This window comes from Mesoplodon mirus (genome assembly GCF_964341445.2).
Source record: "Mesoplodon mirus genome assembly, chromosome: X".
Lineage (NCBI taxonomy): Eukaryota > Metazoa > Chordata > Mammalia > Artiodactyla > Ziphiidae > Mesoplodon > Mesoplodon mirus.
Genome location: NC_138981.1, coordinates 19,275,995 through 19,294,824, shown reverse-complemented (window position 1 = coordinate 19,294,824; position 18,830 = coordinate 19,275,995).

Genomic DNA, 18,830 nt, shown 5'->3' with positions numbered 1-18,830 from the left:
CAGCAGTGAGAGGCCCACGTACCGCAAAAAAAAAAAAAAAAAAAAAAAAAAAATTTAGAAAGAAAATTATTTCATATGAAAAGTAGTACGGTTTACCTCAAAATGCGTGATATGCAGAAAGCATTAGCTTTCACAGTGGACCACAGACATTGGCCCTTTTTGTACCTGAGTTCCCATCCTGAATGATAAAAGTCCCCCATGGAATTTTCTCTACACTCGGGAGATTTGCAAGACATGTGTTGGCAGGTGAACCTAAAAGCACAGAACTTAGAAGGCAGGGCTTAGAGACTAAGAGACATTTGGGACTAGATTTGTGAGCAGTCTTCCACTCCCCTAGTGAAAGAAAAGAGGCCTGGTGTGAGCCACACCAAACAAGAAGTAAGGTCAAGGCAGCTGAAATAATATGAAGTGAACAAGTTTCGAGAAGACTGGAAAATGACCTGTTGAAATAAAAGATGACTTTCCCCCTAAGTTTCTGCTAATTCGTTTGTGCTGAATGACCTTATTTAAAATGAAGATTTTTAAAGCTGTCAGAGTGCCCTCTAACTAGAAGGCATCATCAAGAGACATCATTACCTATCCCTCTGTCCTTAGAAGGTGGTACCTAGCAATAATTCTGCAGGGGATTTGCAAATTGATTTTTCCCCCACCTTTAGTCATTGATGCTAATACTTTTCCATAGCATCTTAATGTCAAACTATATTCGACAGGACCGAAGGAGTTAGAACAGTGATTCTCAACCTTCACTGCATAGTAGAATCACCTGAGTGCTACAAAAAAATACTGATGCTGATAGCCCAATCCCAGAGATCCAGATTTAATTGATCTGGGGCTTTGGACATCAGGGTTTTTTTTTTTTTTTAACTCCTGGGTGATTCTGATGTGTGGGTAGGGTTGAGAATCACTGCATGAGACACTGGCCCCAAAATGACCCTTGGTGGACAAAAACACTTGTCCATTCCCCAGGAGTACTGGAGAGTCTGAGTGGAGGGTAGCACCCACCTTTTTGCATAGGCAAGCAGCAAGAAAACTGGAAATATTACTTCAGTTTATTTAAATGACCCCCTGCCCAGAACCTTGGGTGCCCTAGGTGTAAATTAAAGAGACAAATGCATAGCATGTGTAATTTTCTCTGATAAGGAAGGGGTCTGTCAGTGAAATGAACACACTTCCAAACACCAGAAGGTATCTCAGTGCTTTTCTCACTGCACAAAAAAAGTCTAATGGAGTGAGTTGCTTTATCTTGAATAACTTATCTCATTGACTTTTGGAAGGAAAAAAAAACACTGGAGATAAAACATAATAAAAACAACACAAAGAAATGTAAAATACTAGAATTAAATAAGGAAATATTAAACACATTCTGGCAGAGTGAGAAAGTTGCAGCTAACTATAGCCTATATCAGAGAGGATGGCAAAATTGAGGGATGATGTTTGTGATCATGTGATACTAATGAAAACACTTTTCAAATAATTGCATACTCAGGTGTCAATGAGAGCAATCTCTTTCAAGAGAAGGGGAATAAAAGAGCCTAGGAATTCTAAGTCTAGCGTGACTGCAAGCCGAAGTATAAAGGCTAAGTTTTATGGAAGGCTGTGTGTGCAAAGTACTGTGCGAAACATTTTTATCCCCACAGTGGACTAGGAGGTAGATATTGCTAATTCCATTTTGAAGATAAGGAAACTGAGATCCAGTGAGTTTAAGGGACCAAAACTTATTGCTTTTTGATAGTAAGAGTCAGTACAACATGGTGGTTATAAGCAGGGACCACCATTGGGAGCTCAAATGCCCAAGTTTGTGGTGTGTTTTCCAGTTACGTGCTTTCTCTTTCCCTGCCTCAGTTTACTTAGCTATAAAATAGGGATAATAATCGTTTCTCCCTCATAGAGTTTTGTGAGGATTAAATTGGTTAATATGTGTAAAGCACTTAGAAGGCGAAGCGTGCTGGGACTTAGAAGGGTGAGCAGCCTATTATGTGTTAGCTGCAATTATTGTAGCCCGTTATCCTGAAGATAATAGGAAAAGGAATGTTTCTCAAGGGGGAAGGCATAGCTATGCTATAAGCAAGCAAAGAAACAAGAACCAACCCAGAAACTTTGAGGAAATGTTAGAAAATTGAAATGAGCTAACCCAGACCAATGGCGAAAGCTGAGCAGGGGGAGCCATAACCCAAAGCATCAGCAGTAGGAGCAGCCATTTTCAGGGGCGAACTAGAGGAACCCGAACCCAGAGGGGGTGCCCACAGATGTCAGGCATGGAGTTGGAAGGATAAACGTAGCTGGTCAGTGCCAGTACCACAGGGAAGAGACCTCAGAGACTGAATGTTAAAGGAATCCTCCTCTCTGTCCTGGGCCCCCACTTATGGGGGCCTAAGAGAAAAGCAGAAGAGAATGTGAGGAAAATCCAGATTCCGCAGAACAGACATGCAGACAATAAAGCCAACCAAGGTGTTGGTTCCCAGAAGTAACTAAATCCTTCCACTGCCCCAGTAAATCCTGCCTCATTTGGCAGGTAGGAGGGCTCCCCACAGGCCAGGCTACCTGACCCATGCCCACAAGTACATGTGGAAACTGGATGTAAGGAACGGTTTTCTAAGATAATATAATTTACCCCAAAATGACGCCAGAAGTCATAGAGAAATCTAAGTAGAAGAAATTGAAAAATGTGTCAACTAAGCACTAGGCTTAGTTGATTTTACAGAGGAATAAAGATCTAAAGAACAGATAATTCAAGGGCTATTTAAACATCCCACTGCATAGAAAAACAAGGAAATTTCCCATTTTCTTTTTATAAACCAAGCCAAACATTGTTATCAAAGCCCAACAAAGATTACACAAAAAAGGAAACTAGAGACCAATCTCACATATGATTTAATAATGAAAAATCCTAAATAAAATATTAGTTTATGCAATCCAGCAGGGTAATTCTTCATCACTAATTGGGGTTTTATACCTGGGATATGGAAAATTTATTAAAATAATCCACCATATTACCTCATGTAGTACTAGGTATTATTCCAAATGCTCTACATACATTAATTTTTTTCATTCTCAATGAAACCCTAGGAGGTAGGCACTCTTGTTATCATGATTTAGAGAGAAAAAAACAGAGACACACAAACCTTAAGTGACTTCCCCAGGGTCCACAGCTAGAGAGCAGCAGAGCTGGGATCTGAACATAGGCAAGGTGGCTCAGAGCCTGTGCACTTCTCCATAATGCTATATTGCCTCTTGTTAAAGGAAAAAGGAAAAATATCATTTTATCATCTGCTTAGAGGCTGAAAATACATTTGGTGAAATTAAACCTCCATCAAGAATTATTTTTTCTGGACTAAGTTTTTTATTGTGGTAAAATATACATAATATACTGTTTTAACCATTTTTAAGTGCATGAGTCAATGGCATAAGTATATTCACATTGTTGTGCATCCGTCACCACTATCCACCTCCAGAAATTTCATTAAGAATTTTTAAAGGACTCTTTTTAAAAGGAGTAAATGGGAAATCTAACATGATTAAACTATGTATCTCATACATGGAGAATACTATAAGATTGGCATTGAAGTCAGAAACAAACCAAGGGTGTCCATTATTGCCACAATTATTTACCATTGCTTTGGAGGCACTGGCAACACAAAAATAGACAAGAGAGTTAAAGGTATAAAAATTGCAGAAGAGTTAATATTATTATTTAGAGATGGTTTCAGTATATACTTATGAGATATAAAAGAGTCAACTGAAAAGCATTTATAAATAACAATACAATGCAATAATTTGGCTGGGTATAAAAGTAATGTACACAAGTAACTACCCATTTACAAACAGCAGTTAGAAGAAACAGAGGGAAATATCTCAATTTACAGTAGTTATACACACATGCAGAATACCTAGGGAAAAACATAACGAGATGTAATTGAAAACTTTAAAGTGCCAGTGGAAAATGCAAAAGTGTGAAAAATAGAATGACAGACCGTATTCAATGATTAGTAGGTTTGTTGTAATAAAAATGTCAATTCTTCCTAAGTAATGTGGTTTCATTAAGAATAATAACAGAAATTTCATTTGCAACTTTAAACTTCATTTGAAAAAATAAAGGAAGATTATATATGAAAACTCAGAAAATAGAAGGAGCTAGCATTATGAGACGTTAAAATATAAAGATAAAACACTTTAAAAGATCAACGGAGCAAAACAGAAGTAAATGAACTACATATGGAAATTTCTTTCTGACACAAGTGATAGTTTATATCCATGGGGAAGAGATGGATTATTCTGAATTTTTATTATACAGTTGAGTAGCCATCTAAAAACTAAAATAAAATTTGATCCATACTTAATATCTTATACCAAGGTAAATTCAAGTTGAAAAGATATTTTCATTTTAAAATTAAGTAAAACTGAAAATAGCTGGGAGAATACTTTCATAATCTTGGGGGTGGGGGGGTGGCCTTTCTAAAGATTAAAAATCCTGAAGCCATAAAAGAAAAGACTGAGAAAAATCTATAACCTAAAGCCAAAAGACACACAACTTACAAAAATATTTGCATTTCATACCATAGAATACTAATTTCCCTAATATGTAAAAAGTTCTTACTAATCAAGAAGATAAGATCAACAAGAAAAAGGAAGAAAGACTTTGAACATATAGTTCACAGGAAAGGAAATACAAATCGTTCTTAAACATATTTTAAGGGCTCAGTTTCACTCATAATAAAAGAAAAGTAATGCAAAATTGTAGTGATATACAATAGCTCTCCTATCAGATTGGTGATGTTGAAAAGTTTGATAATATGCTCTGTTGTGATGAGAGGAAAGAAGCTCTCTCTTATATTGCTGCTGAGAGTATGAGTTCGTAAACCTTCATGGAGGTAACCTAGCAATATTTATCAAAATTACAAATTTTCCTATCTGCTAAACCAACAGCATGACTTTGGGGAATTTATCTACAGGCATTTGTACATGCTTATTTATTGTGGCATTGTTTATGATTACAAAAGATTGGAAACACTCAAAGTGTTCAAAGAGGCACTGGTTAAATACAGCACATCCAAACAAAATATATTATACAGTTGTTAAAAAAAATACAGAAGACTTTCAGGTAATGATCTAGAAAGACTGTCAAATATAATGTTAATGAGAAAATAGTACACTACCATTTGTAAAAAAAAAAAGAAGAGGGAAATAATATAGAAGGTATTATTTACTAGGATATGTGTATTTAGTAGTATATTCATAAAATAATTCTGAGAGAGGTAACAATTACCTGTGGAGAGGAATTGGGTGACAGGAACTTTGGTGTGAAAGGTGAATTATGATAATTTCAGAACTCCAAGGATAAAAAGAAATTAAAATAACTTTGAGAACAGTGGAATGATGCTTTTAAAACTGAGGAAAAATGATTAGGAACCTATAATTTATGGTTAGCTATACTACAAGTATAAGAATAAAATACATTTTCAGACATGCAAAAATGCAGATAATTTGCCACCTACACATCTGTATGAAAAATGCCTTACAAAAGTTATTCTAGCCAAAAAAAAAAGGCAATATTATACATGAACACAAGATAGAAGAAACAAATGCAGTTGACTAAGATCTAAAAGAAGCACTGGAATTTGATGCTTTTAAAATCCTCTCTCAAGTTTGGTGACATGGATTTTTCCAAAGGAAGAGTCTCCTGTAGTGAATAATATTTACATAAATCTAATACTGCACGTACTATTTTATTTGTTTTAATATTTTAGAATTAATCTAAAGGCAAAGACAATTACAGTTACAGAATAAAATTGTATAAACCTAGATTATGTGAAAATAATAATATAACAAAATCAGGTAATATCAGGTGGTATAAGTGAGCCAAATTTCTCTTTTTTCAGAGTGAGACATTAACATATTATAGATAAGGTTAATAAAACAAGGAATACTATTATACACCAGAAAAACATGTTAAAAAAAGGAATTGGTTCAAAGTATTTACCTATGGGAAGAGGTGCTGAGGGAAGGGAAGCTTTTAGTTTTCATCTTAAAACCTTTTATATAGGGCTTCCCTGGTGGCGCAGTGGTTGAGAATCTGCCTGCCGAGGCAGGGGACACGGGTTCATGCCCCGGTCCAGGAGGATCCCACATGCCGCGGAGCGGCTGGGCCCGTGAGCCATGGCCGCTGAGCCTGCGCGTCCGGAGCCTGTGCTCCGCAACGGGAGAGGCCACAACAGTGAGAGGCCCGCGTACCACCAAAAAAAAAAACCAAAAAACCTTTTATATAGTTTAATTTTTAACCATGCACAGTTAACTTTTAAAATAACATACAAAGGGTAAAAAGGGAGGGAGGAGAGGGAGTAACTTGCTCAGGATCACACGTGTATTAAGTGATGGAGCCTCACTCTAACCCGGATTCATCTAAGTGCAAAGAATCCCCTGGAGGGCTGGTTGAAACACAGCTTATTAGGTCCCATCCCCAGAGTTTCTGATTCAATTCATCCAGAGTGAGGCCTGAGAACTTGCATTTAGAATCAGTTCCCAGGTGATGGTAATGCTGCTGGTCCAGGAAACAGGAAAAATACTGTGTGAACCACACACTACATCATAACCCCCATTTTTGAGGTCAACAATTTGGGAAAAGAATTATTTTTAATGGGTCATGAGTTTTGACCACAGTGTGTTGGCTACTGTCTTTTGGCAGTGGGGGTGGGGTGGGGTGTGTGGAAGAGGAGTGTGGGTTTGGTTTTTCCACTTTTGCCTCCATAGACCCTAGAAAACAGAATGTCCTTTGAATCATAAACCTATTATTTAAGTGATTTCCCCACCAGGAAAGTGGGCTCTATCTCCAATTATCTTCAGTTTCTGGATTGCCACTCATGAAGCCCATGTAATAGCCAGGTTCAGAAGTGAGACCCGACCCTACAGACCAAGAGAAAAAAAAGAAAGGAATTATTTCAGGATTAACATGTGTTCACACAAATTCAGTGGCTGGCAAGTAGTGTTTACCGTGTCACTATGGAAATCTCTGGGCAATCTTAACAGCACACTGAAAGGTTCAGAGGAAGCCTCTAAGGTGTTGTGTTGACAATTTAAATGATGTAAAACAGTGTTATCATCTCAGCCCCTGCACAAAGCAGACGCTAGAAAACATCATGATCTTACAAATACGGTATCCATCTTAGCCTTATCCTTTCTGTTATGTCCACTCATTTCTCTTTAAATAATGAGCCATTTGGTCACTGACTTTTTGTTATGTATCTCATCATTTTCCTGTGGAAAATACTACCCTTCACAAAACAGCTCACATCAGAAAAGTGAATGTTTTCATCTGTTGTAAAACATGCTGTAAATTACTGAATTTAGAGGCCTTATATCTAAAAGAGGGGCATGTAAAATGTCATTGGCAGTTTAGTAAAGATTAGTTCAGCACATTTATTCTGATTAGCACCAAAGGCTTCGCAAACATCCAGACATGAAATGCCAATAAACCAATTACTTTATAGGAGCAAATAACTTTAGAAGGTGCATTAACTTCCTTGAACCACTAGGCTACCAATTAGTAATGGATTGCCTCTTTGTGCTTACTGGTGACAAACTGTAGATAATGCCACCCCGAGGCATTTAATACATTCCCAGGGCAGGATTCAATAAATCATCATCATCGTTATTCGTTAGATTTCTAAAATTGCCCTGTTCCTAGCCCTCCACATCAGGGAGCCAGTACAAAACTCAAAAGTGTTTGCAAATAAATAAATTGGAATTACAAAAAGTAATTGGTGGATTTTTTGGTAGTCTATTAGTTAAGGTAATGCTATATGTTGGCAACAAGAGCAAGTATAATGGCTCAAATGCTACAGAAGTTATTACTCCAAAAACTATGTTCTAAAAGAGCTGTCCCTAGTCAACAGGTAGTTGTCCTCTGTCAAGGTTAATTTTTTTAATTGAAGTATAGCTGATTTATGGGACTTCCCTGGTGGTCCAGTGGTTAAAACTCCACGCTTCCACTGCAGGAGTTGCAGGTTCTATCCCTGGTCGGGGAACTAAGATCCCGCATACTGCACAGCATGGCCAAAAAAAAAAAAAAAGTATAGTTGATTTATAATATTATATTAGTTTCCAGTGTACAACATAGTGATTCAATATTTTTATAGATTATACTCCGTTTAAAGTTATTATAAAATATTAGCTGTATTCCCTGTGCTGTACAGTATATCCTCATAACTTATTTATTTTATACATAGTAGGTTGTGCCTCTTAATTCCCTACCCCTTTCTTGTCCCTCTCCTCTTCCCTCTCCCCACTCGTAACCTGTAGTTTGTGCTTTATATCTGTGAGTCTGTTTCTGTTTTGTTGTATACATTCATTTGCTTTATTTTTTAGATTCCACATGTATGTGAAAACATACAGTATTTGTCTTTCTCTGTCTGACTTATTTCACTGAGCATAATACCCTCTAAGTCTATACATGTTTTTGCAAATGGCAGAATTTCATTCTTTTTTATGGCTGAGTTATATTCCATATATATATATATATCCCCCACATCTTCTTTATCCATCCATCTGTTGATGGACATTTAGGTTGCTTCCATATCTTGGCTATTGTAAATAATGCTGCTAGGAACATTGGGGTGCATATGTCTTTTCAAATTCGTGTTTTTGTTTTCTTCGGATATATACCCAGGAGTGGAATTGCTGGATCATATGAGTTCTATTTTTAGTTTTTTGAGGAACCTCCATACTGTTCTCCATAGTGGCTGCACCAACTTACATTCCCACCAACAGTGTATGAGGGTTCCCACATCCTCACCAACATTTGTTATTTGTGTTCTTTTTGATGATAGCCATTCTGATGAAGGTGATATCTCATTGTGGTTTTGATTTGCATTTCTCTGATGATTAGTGATGTAGAGCATCTTTTCATGTGCCCATTGACCATTTGAATATCTACTTTGGAAAAATGTCTATTCAGGTATTGTCCCCGTTTTTCAGTTGGGTTGGGGTTTTTTTTGATATTGAGTTGTATGAGCTCTTTATATATTTTGGATATTAACCCCTTATCAGTCATATCCTTTGCAAATATTTTCTCCCATTCAGTAGGTTGTCTTTTCATTTTATTGATGGTTTCTTTTGCTGTGAAAAAGCTTTTAAGTTTAATTAGGTCCCATTTGTTTATTTTTGCTTTTGTTTCCTTTGCCTTAGGAGACAGATCAAAAAAAATATTGCTACGATTTATGTCAAACAGCGTTCTGCCTACATTTTCTTCTAGGAGTTTTATGTTTTCCAGTCTTGCATTTAAGTCTTTAATCTATTTTGAGTTTATTTTTTATATGGTGTGAGAAAATGTTCTAATTTCATTTTTTTACATGTAGCTGTCCAATTTTTTCCAGCACCACTTATTAAAGAGACTGTCTTTTCTCCACTGCATATTCTTGCCTCCTTTGTCACAGAGGAATTGACCATAAGTGCATGGGTTTATTTCTGGGCTCTCTATTCTGTTCCATTGATCCATGTGTATGGTTTTGTGCCAGTACCATGTTGTTTTGATTATGGTAGCCTTGTAGTATTGTGTGAAGACAGGGAGCACGATACTTCCAGCTTTGTTCTTTTTTCTCAAGATTGCTTTGGCAATTCAGGGTCTTTTGTGGTCTTTTGTGGTTAAATTTTAGGATTATTTGTTCTAGTTCTGTGAAAAATGTCATGGGTATTTTGATAGGGATTGCATTAAATCTGTAGACTGCTTTGGGTAGTATGGATATTTTAACAATACTAATTCTTCCATTCCATGAACATGGAGTATCTTTCCATTTACTTGTATCCTCTTCAATTTCCTTCACCAATGTCTTATAGTTTTCAGGGTATAGGTCTTTCACCTCCTTTGTTAAATTTATTCCCAGGTATTTTTCTCTGAAGGTTAATTTTATGTCAACTGGCTGGGCCACAATACCCAGATATTTGGTCAAACACTAGTCTAGAAACTGCTGTTAAAGTATTCCTTAGATGTGTTTAACATTTAAATCAGTAGACTCTGAGTAAATCAGATTACTCTCCATAATGTGAGTGGGCCTCATCCAATCAGCTGAAGGCCTTGAGAGAAAAAGACTAATGTCCCCAAGGAAGAAGGAATTCTGCCATCAGACTGCCTTTGGATTTGAGCTGCAACATCCACTCTTTCCTGGGTCTCCAGCTTGCCTGCCCTACCCTGCAGATTTGGGCGCTTACCAGCCCCCACAATTATGTGAGATAATCCCTTAAAATCAATCATTCTCTCTCTCTCTCTCTCTCTGTCCCCCACTCCAAATAATAACACATCCTACAGGGCATTATTCAGGCACCAAGTCCTGGTCTATCCTGTGGCTCTGCCACTTCAGTACGTGTCTCTCAATGTTTTCTGCAGTTGTCTCTACCATGCCTGAAGAAGGAGAAAGATCAATGAGAAAGGTATATGGAAATTGTTCATAGGCTATTCTACTCGCATTCCGTTTAGAAGTTAGTCATATGACTACTTCTATCTATAAAAGTGGATGGAAGATGTAGTCCCGTTGTGTGCCTAGGATAAAAAAGAGAAGATGGATTTTGGAGAGTAGCTAGCACTGCCTTGCTTGCTACCATCCTTCAAATAAATTTTACCACCCTAATACCCTGAATCTCATTACCAAATCAATGTTATCTAAAGACAGTCAGGTCTAATGAGTCCCAAAAATCACTTCTTTGGACAACAAATCTTCTCTCTCAGAAGTAGATCAGCCCCCAGAAGTGTTCTGAGCACGGTCATTCACCTCGCTAGATGTTGCTGACATTTCTCATCCACCAGGTTCAATCTCTTCTCCAAAGGCCAAGACAGCTTCCTGTAAGAAAAAGTAAGAATGCCCTCACCCTAGTCTCCTGTAAGACAAAGACCTCTCTTTTTCCTCACCATTATATTCACCATTACACTGTGAAATCCACCACAAATCTGAGCACATAGAAATAATTCCATCAGTATTTTTGAATTAATGAATGAATGACAGACTTCTTATATTACAGAATCTTATATTTAGGATCCAGTAGAAAATTCTAGAAATTATCTACCAATTTTCTCCCTTGACACAGAAGTGAACTGTATTCTTAGAACATAAATATTTTATTCAAGGTCACATAACTAGCTGTGAATAGAGTTCATACCAATTCCCAGCCCAATGTGTATAGCATAATGGTTTTAGGCAGAAAATTATAGATAAATAAATCAATTTATTTCCTCATTAAATAATTATATAATTATATGTTATTATGTAACCATTTATTAGATAATAATACTATCTTCATATAAATAATTATATATGAGGATATATAAAAAATCCTCATTTATTTCTCTCTACTCCCCAAAATCTTTATCCTGCCTCTGCCCCACCCTAATGCCCACCTTCTCTGTCTCCTGACATTCTTTTCTGTAGATCTGCATATAACTCCCTATCTGTGTAACTGCACCTGGCAGAGCTAGGAAGTCAGGAGAGAGGGATGGTGAAATGGGGCCAGTGATGCCTACTCAAGTATAAGTCACCAAGTGCAGGTGAACGTGGCTGTGTTTTCACCTTCAGACAATCCATCTCAGTCATATTCTCTATGTACCCCAGTACCCAATGAATCATTTTTCTTACCCATTGGGAAAGAAACAAACAAAAAGAGCCTCTGTAAGTGATAAGAGCTTATATAATCAGGACTTTAGGGAGTTTTGTGCTTCTGTGCTTATATTGTCACAGAATGGTGATGATAATGACAGCTACCATCTTTTGAGAGCTTACCACTGGGCAGGCATTGATAAATTACACAAACACACCACACACTATCTTGGGATCACCCAACAGTGTATATTTGCTGATTGGGGATAAAGGGTCATTCTCTAAGGCAGAGGACAGAAGTGGACCACATCAGGACTGAAATCATGACCTTGGCCCAATTAATGTCATAAATATTTCCCTGTGGACCTCCCAGGGGTTCTTAACTGTGAGCCACGGTGCCCCAGGGCATAACAAAAAATTTACACCAGTGCCATGGGATATTTTAAGTTTTCAAGGGAATACCTGTGATATCTGTTGTACACCATATGAACTACTAGCTTGAGATAATTCAGTTTCATCATGAGTTAGATCACTACGTTCCTTTTGATGACATCATATTTTGCTAAGCTGGGATTTTTAGTGGTTGCTATAAAAAAAAGAAAGTATTGCATGAAAATAAATGTGAAATAAAAAATGAGGATTGCAGTGTTCAGTGTGACTCTAAAGGTTGAGAAGCTATTTAGTGCCCAATGGGTGCTAAGTTGTTACAATATAAATACTTATTAAGTTATCTGGACCTAACTCCTTAATAAATGGAACTGTTAGGTATTTGTTTTGGCCTACATGCCCTGTGAAAGAATTACTGAGATTCTAAGGGTGGTGTGGACTGAGAAAGTTAGGGAACCTTTGTGGACATCATTATTTCTGAGGAGAAGCAAGTGTGGGTGTCGTGGCATGAGCTCCCTCCTGCTGCTCCCTCTGATAATTGCTTTAGCCCAGAAGCAGCAACCCTGTGGACCAAACCTACGCATGCTCAGAAACTAAAGCAGTGGCCTGTTTTATGCACACTATGCTTTCCTAACATCCACTTATATCAGAAGGATTTCCAAAGACTATCTGAGCTGATATCTACTTGCTACAAATAAATGCAAATAGTAAAAGTAATGAACTTCCCAGAAGTCCCAAAGATGTTATTTCTGATCAAAACTGCCTCACTGCTTTCCTAGCACCTTTCCAATAGTGCTCAATCAGCAGTATGCTCAGTGACTTTGTTAACTGGCCTTCATTCCCTTTCTACAGAGTGTTTTTCTCCCAGGAGTTACACTCCATGCCTAAGAGCACTGGGGCTCACACTTTTCAGATTCTTCCAGCTTCCCTAGTTGAAATATATTGGACTGAATGGCCAACTATTTAAACCAATATTTGGGTGAAACTTAAAATCAGTCATCATAGAAAGAACTTCTGGAGCACAAGAATTAAATCTTAAATGTTTCAAATAAAATGTAATTATGATAGTAAAGATGAAGTCCTTCCAACAGGTAAACATCCACATTTGTTTTCTTGTAGCTTCTTTTGTTAGGAGAATTGTTGAAGTTTTGGGATAGGGCAGAATTGGGAGAAGACTAGATAAAATTTTAGCAAATAAAATTTTCCTATAACATTCACTCTCTGGGGCAGTTGTAGACCTTTCAGTAACTGACTCCAGTGGCTATGATGTGACCTGTAAAATCTTCCAAGTTTCCTCAAGCCAAATGGTTTTTAAACTGCTTGCAATTCCTCTGGCACTCTAAAACCCAGCTACTGGCGGAATGGGTCCTGATGCTAGTAACGTCAACCACTCATCAATGTTTACAAATTTATTTGCATGCTATTGACTGTATACACTTTGAAAATTTTAACTTTTATATATTCATTCGTTCAACAATAATGTTTTTCATACCTGCTCTTCTAACCATTTCTCATTTCTAATTTTCTTCATTCTTGTTTTCTTTCATTTTTTCCTCAATTATATTTACCAGGGATTTACCTGGTTTTTGTTGTGCTGTTGTTCAGTATTTTTGTTTTGTTTTATGATTTATTGTTGTATTTACTTTCTGTCTCTGAAAAGAGTATAATTAAGAATCTCATAAATTTTAACAAGTATTAAGTTTTAATTATTTTCTAATAGTCTGTAACTTTATTTTGAAGTCATCTTTGTTCCAAAACTATTTAGCTGAAGTTGTTCATCTCTCTTTGGTCTTGTCTTTCCTTTATACTTTTATTAATTTCTAAAAGAATTTTTATGGGATCATGCTCAGAGAATGTCACCCATGCAATTTCTAACTTGTGCAATTTTTATAAAAAATTTATTTTGTAGACATGCATTTAGTCACTTTTTGTAAATAACCCATGGATATTTAATAAGGGGGAGAACATCTCTACAGATAATGTCTGTTATCTTTGTAGAGTACAACATCAAAAACTCTTTAATAGGGCTTCCCTGGTGGCGCAGTGGTTGAGAGTCCGCCTGCCGATGCAGGGGACATGGGTTCGTGCCCCAGTCCGGGAAGATCCCACATGCCGCAGAGCGGCTGGGCCCGTGAGCCATGGCCGCTGAGCCTGTGGGTCTGGAGACTGTGCTCTGCAATGGGAGAGGCCACAACAGTGAGAGGCCCACGTACAGCAAAAATACACAAAAAAAAAACCTCTTTAATAATTCCTTTTTCTTAATTATATTATTGAAATTTTATATCCTTATTTATTTGACTACTTTGCCACATATTGATAATAGACTGTCAATTGATTGTGTTCCTATCAAGTTATCTTGATATTTACAGAAGTTTTTGATTTCTATACATTAATGCTATGTTATTCATTGCACAAAGGTTCATGACTATTATATCTTCATTGTGTATTATATCCTTTATCAGAATTGTCATCCTGTTTCTCTCACTTAAAGCATCAGGGTCTATTCTCTGTCTCTAAAAAGAATTATTCGCTCTCTCTCGCTCTCTCTCTCTCTCTCTCTTCCTCTCCCTCTCCCTCTCCCTCTCTCATCTGTCCTGCTATAGTACCCTGTTTACTCTTGATAAAATTTAGGTCAATTACGAAAAACACGAATATTGAGGAGAAGGCACAAGAAGGGATATGAAGCAAACCTGCTAATTTTGGTATAACCAGGACTTCAAGGGCTGTAGGAGCTGACCCTATGGGGAGCCATATAATCAAAGCAATGTCCAAAAAGGCCATTCAGGCAAGTTTAGGTTTAGAGTTCAGGAACAGGAAATCTTGAGAGCTGAATTAAGTGGGAAAAGTACTGCATGAAGGAAACCAGGCTGTGAGCAATGCAGCCACTAATGTAGACATCTGTGGAGCAGAGTGACTAGTTCATAGGAGGCATCAAACAAATATTTGTTGGATGGCTAAATGAATGAATGAATGATATATGAACCTGTTCATAGGTGGCAGGATCCCAGCAGTTGAGTCAGGGTGAGATTGAGGACTTCAATAAAGTAACTATATTCTCCAGAGTTTAGGACACAGATCAAGAAAGGGTGCTTGGCCCTAGAGCAGAGTATCTTAAACTTCTTGGTGAAAAATAATTAGAATACATTTTCTTGACTTAATTTCAAAGAGTCTAGGATAGGAGTCCAAGAATCAGCATTTTTAGTATACTGATTCAGGATGTTACAAATTTCACATCTGGTAAACACTAGCCTAAAAGCAGGATAGACCTCTAAACAGGATGATGGGTTAGGACCAGAGAGGCTACAACTGGTGTTCCATAAGACCAATCCAGCAGGTGGACACATGCAGCCATCTAATGGTGCTGCACACCAGATGGATAAGGATGTGAAGCAAGAGGCTTAGAGGGGAAAGAAAAACAAGCCACAGTGCAAATATTATTCTTTTACTCAAGCCTCCACTGCCTGCTCCAGACTATGTGATCTGTCACTCTATGGTGTCATCAGCCCTAGACTATAAGCCAAGAAACATGGTTTTTTATCCAAGCTCTGTCACCGCAATGCTCTGGGGTGCTGTATAGGCCACTAGTCCAGGTCTCAGCTGCTTCAGGTATTTTTAAAATGGAGCTAAGATTGTGGTTTCCATGTTCTTCTGGGACAATGAGAAGCCTGTGAATTTCAAAAATCAAAACACCTGAGTTCAAATTCCAGCTGAGCCCTTTACTGACACTGTAACATTGTGCAAGTTACTGAGAAAGAGGTACTTTTTCTGGGGAAGATAGAAACTACCTTACCACATGGTAGGTACTCAATTCTTGAACTACCTCCCCAAGATTCAATATTTTGAAAAACTGTAAAACTTATATAACAATGATTTGTACTAATTTTGACAGCATGCTGTTATCAATAATTGTTTAATTATTACTTTGATTCTAAACATTTCATTGCACATATCTCATCTCTCCTAGTAGATTAGATTTCTTGAGAGCAGGATTTTACCATGCATTTTTGCTTTATTTAGGGTGACCAACCATCTCAGTTTGCCTGGGACAGAGGAAGGTCCCAGATATGGGACTTGCAGTGCTAAAACCAGGAAAGTTTGCAGGTAAACTGATGAGTTGTTAACTCTGCTTTATATCCACCTTCATATTTCGTTAAATACCTAATAAATATAAAGTGAATAAGTGCATTTTCCCCACCTCAATTTTAATCACTGCTTTCGTTTTAGTTTATCATTACTTAATTAAGACAACAAATCATAGAGAAGTGTAGTTAATCACAATAAGAGTCAAGTTATAGTTATTTTCTATTAAAGAAAGATTCAGTTTTTGTTCATAATATATTTGCTTTATCTTACTAAAGGGGTAATCTTTGTGACAAAAGATGTTAATAAAAAGTGGTATTCTCAATCATATAGCCCAACTTGTGGTTTGCTCCTAAAGTTCAGGGATTTTGTTGTTTGCCAACTATATAAAACAGTCTCTAAAGATAAAGCCCGAAAGCAACATAAGAATGAATTTTTAAAAAGAAGTTAGAATTATGATTTTTTGCATTAAATAATGTAGACTTCTGAGTACCTTCTCTCTTAAGTACTTTTTTTCCCTCCAAGAATGCAATTCTTAAAATTTTAAAACTGGTTAGGCAGTTTGGGATTCCTCTGGGATTTTCATGCCAAAGCCTCCACTGATATTTTGAGGAGTTAATGGTTATAATTACTTTGCCTGTAGCAATATCACTGCCTTTAAAATAAAAGCCTTGGGACTTTTTTCTAATGTATTAGATTATATTCTATTCAAAAGGACACGATTTATTATACAGAAAAACATACTGAGTACACCGATCTTTCTTCCAAAAGTCTATTTTTCTAACATGAATCTTAAAACTATTATCACATATTTGTGGAAAAATTTATTCCTCTAATCCTCCATCTTTAAAAATCAAAGATTCTCTGGTATGTGAATCTTTAATTTTTATTTTCCTTTTTCAACAAGTCATTATTTGTGGTACAAAATCCTTGCTCCTTTGGCAGGGTGGGGGAAGGAATGCCCAGACCCTGTTGAGATAAGATTTGCGACACTGAGTCACAGCTGATGACTAACAGCAGAAAGACCAAGTGCTCCCTCACAGTGGCCAGCGGCCTTGTAGAGTGGCCACCATGGCTGCTGCTCAGGAGAGAGACCAAAGACTGTGGAAACTGTGGCACTTAGGGTCGAGCTGCCCACACAGAAGGAAGAAGAACATAGTGCCTGGAAAGGGGTAATCATGGATAAAAATGGCACATCCCAGGAGTATTTAGGTGCTTGAATAGAGTTGGCCTTGGCAATGGTTTGAATAAGTGGCTGACATACAGGATGATGTTAAATGCTCCAGAAGGAACAGAGGTAGGACACATGGCAGCCACAGGGGCTTCCTCCCAGGTCAGGTGGGCCACTAGAGGAGACTGAGGCAGTCTGTCAACAGACTTTTACGTCAGTCAGCACTGCAGCTTGAAAGCAGACTGGAGTGCGTCTCTAGGCTCATCCCTTCCTCTCTCCAACTATAGGCTCCATCCCTCTCCAATTCTTTCCCCCTTATGGTACCACAGTTTGCCAGCATTTTGTTTTTACACTACTGGATAGGTGTGTGTGTGTGTGTGTGTGTGTGTGTGTGCATATGATGAGAGGCAGGGGACAAGGAAGCTAGTGTGTAAGAAATGCCTAGTATGTCCCAGCCACTATGTGAGATGCATCATGTACACATAACTTCACTTCATTATCACAAGGTGCAGAGGCCAGTATGGTGGAAAGCATTGTTCAGATAGAGAAACTGAGGATCGGAGAAGTTAAGGAACTTTCTATAGGTCACAGAGCTAGGCTATGCACCCAAGACTGACTCCAAAATAGATTTTCTTCCTACCGCACCACACTGACACCATTAGGATCTTCATTTCTCTGAAAAATTAAAGGTCCTGTTTCCCCAAGACTCTGTTAAATGTATAGTGCATTGTTATACGCCAGTAGATAAGGATCTTCAAGCAACAATATTCATCTCAAATCAGAGAAGTGGCATTGTATAATGGAAAGAGGGTTAGCATGGGAGAAAGAAATTCGAAGTTCTTACCTCTAGCTGGTAAATATCTAAAGCCATTTAAGCTCCCTGTGGCTCTGATTCATTATCATCGGAAAAATTGGAATAGCCATATTTTCATAATAGGATGTAAGTGAAGGTAAAAGAGCTTTTGTAAGCTGTACACCATCATGCAAAGAGAAAATATTAAAGTAAAATGAGGGAAACAACCCAGATGTCCATCACTGGTAAGTGGATAAACAAATGGTGGTACATCCACACACTGAGATATTGTTAAGCAATAAAAAGGAACAAACTGCTGATACAAGCAGCAACACAGGTGAATCAAAACGCATTACTCTAAGTGAAAGAATCCAGACTCTAGAGGCTAGATCCTGTAGGATATCATTTATATGACATTCTGGAAAAAAGCAAAACTGTCAAGACAGCAAACAGATCAGTGGTTGCCAGGGACAGGAGAAAGAGGAAGGGGCTGACTACAAAGGGGCATGAGGGAACTTTCTGGAGTGATAGAAATATTCTTTATCTTGCTTGTTTTATGTTTGTCAAAATACAGAATTATATACATTAAAAAGAGTGAATTATGCCTCAGTAATCCTGAATTTTTAAAAAAATGTAAAATGAAGTTACCAAATACTTAATTCTAACTAGTTATAAAATTCTGATTTGATTACTTGGGGAGCCATTTGCATCCTGATAAACAAGATGCTTTAGTTCCTTCGGAACAAATGTTTGCTCTGAGTTAGAGAGCATCCTCATGATCATGAATGATTAATATGGCCTCCTGCTCCAAGATCTCTGCAGATCC